Here is a 2,500-nt window from a genome sequence, read left to right as displayed (position 1 = left end):
ACCCTCTTGTTGATGGACATTCCTCACCAACAGTACCCGCTGAGTTCTGTGCTTGTTGAGGAACTTGTGCTTGAAGCTTATACAAGAAACACTTTCATTGTTAGTTTTCCACTCCTGCATACTGGGAGTTCCAGACACCTCCCTCATCCTCACACACATATATACACACACAAATTTTATATATATATATATATATATATATATATATATATATATATATATATATATATATATATACATACATATATATATATATATATATATATATATATATATATATATACATACATATATATATATATATATATATATATATATATATATATATATATATATACATATATATTTACCAGGAAGGATACATTGAGATTTCTCTCATTTTCAAGTATGACCTGTATATATATATATATATATATATATATATATACACACACATATACTGTATACACACACATGCACACATACAGGGAGTGCAGAATTATTAGGCAAGTTGTATTTTTGAGGATTCATTTTATTATTGAACAACAACCATGTTCTCAATGAACCCAAAAAACTCATTAATATCAAAGCTGAATATTTTTGGAAGTAGTTTTTAGTTTGTTTTTAGTTTTAGCTATTTTAGGGGGATATCTGTGTGTGCAGGTGACTATTACTGTGCATAATTATTAGGCAACTTAACAAAAAACAAATATATACCCATTTCAATTATTTATTTTTACCAGTGAAACCAATATAACATCTCAACATTCACAAATATACATTTCTGACATTCAAAAACAAAACAAAAACAAATCAGTGACCAATATAGCCACCTTTCTTTGCAAGGACACTCAAAAGCCTGCCATCCATGGATTCTGTCAGTGTTTTGATCTGTTCACCATCAACATTGCGTGCAGCAGCAACCACAGCCTCCCAGACACTGTTCAGAGAGGTGTACTGTTTTCCCTCCTTGTAAATCTCACATTTGATGATGGACCACAGGTTCTCAATGGGGTTCAGATCAGGTGAACAAGGAGGCCATGTCATTAGATTTTCTTCTTTTATACCCTTTCTTGCCAGCCACGCTGTGGAGTACTTGGACGCGTGTGATGGGGCATTGTCCTGCATGAAAATCATGTTTTTCTTGAAGGATGCAGACTTCTTCCTGTACCACTGCTTGAAGAAGGTGTCTTCCAGAAACTGGCAGTAGGACTGGGAGTTGAGCTTGACTCCATCCTCAACCCGAAAAGGCCCCACAAGCTCATCTTTGATGATACCAGCCCAAACCAGTACTCCACCTCCACCTTGCTGGCGTCTGAGTCGGACTGGAGCTCTCTGCCCTTTACCAATCCAGCCACGGGCCCATCCATCTGGCCCATCAAGACTCACTCTCATTTCATCAGTCCATAAAACCTTAGAAAAATCAGTCTTGAGATATTTCTTGGCCCAGTCTTGACGTTTCAGCTTGTGTGTCTTGTTCAGTGGTGGTCATCTTTCAGCCTTTCTTACCTTGGCCATGTCTATGAGTATTGCACACCTTGTGCTTTTGGGCACTCCAGTGATGTTGCAGCTCTGAAATATGGCCAAACTGGTGGCAAGTGGCATCTTGGCAGCTGCACGCTTGACTTTTCTCAGTTCATGGGCAGTTATTTTGCGCCTTGGTTTTTCCACACGCTTCTTGCGACCCTGTTGACTATTTTGAATGAAACGCTTGATTGTTCGATGATCACGCTTCAGAAGCTTTGCAATTTTAAGAGTGCTGCATCCCTCTGCAAGATATCTCACTATTTTTGACTTTTCTGAGCCTGTCAAGTCCTTCTTTTGACCCATTTTGCCAAAGGAAAGGAAGTTGCCTAATAATTATGCACACCTGATATAGGGTGTTGATGTCATTAGACCACACCCCTTCTCATTACAGAGATGCACATCACCTAATATGCTTATTTGGTAGTAGGCTTTCGAGCCTATACAGCTTGGAGTAAGACAACATGCATAAAGAGGATGATGTGGTCAAAATACTCATTTGCCTAATAATTCTGCACTCCCTGTATACTGTATACACACATATAGACAGTATCTCACAAAAGTGAGTACATCCCTCACATTTCTGTAATATTTTATTATATCTTTTCATGTAACAACACTGAAGAAATGACACTTTCCTCTAATGTAAAGTAGTGAGTGTACAGCCTGTATAACAGTGTAAATTTGCTGCCCCCTCAAAATAACTCAACACACAGCCATCAATGTCTAAACCATTAACAAAAGTGAGTACACCCCTAAGTGTAAATGTCCAAATTGGGCCCAACTAGCCATTTTCCCTCCCCGGTGTCATGTGACTCGATAGTGTTACAAGGTCTCAGGTGTGAATGGGGAGCAGGTGTGTTAAATTTGGTGTTAACGCTTTCACACTCTCTCATACTGGTCACTGGAAGTTCAACATGGCACCTCATGGCAAAGAACTCTGTGAGAATCTGAAAAAAAGAATTGTTGCTCTACATAAAGATGGCCTAGGCTATAA

This window comes from Bombina bombina, chromosome 5, assembly GCF_027579735.1.
Source record: "Bombina bombina isolate aBomBom1 chromosome 5, aBomBom1.pri, whole genome shotgun sequence".
Lineage (NCBI taxonomy): Eukaryota > Metazoa > Chordata > Amphibia > Anura > Bombinatoridae > Bombina > Bombina bombina.
Note: the sequence above shows the minus strand (reverse complement) of the source record.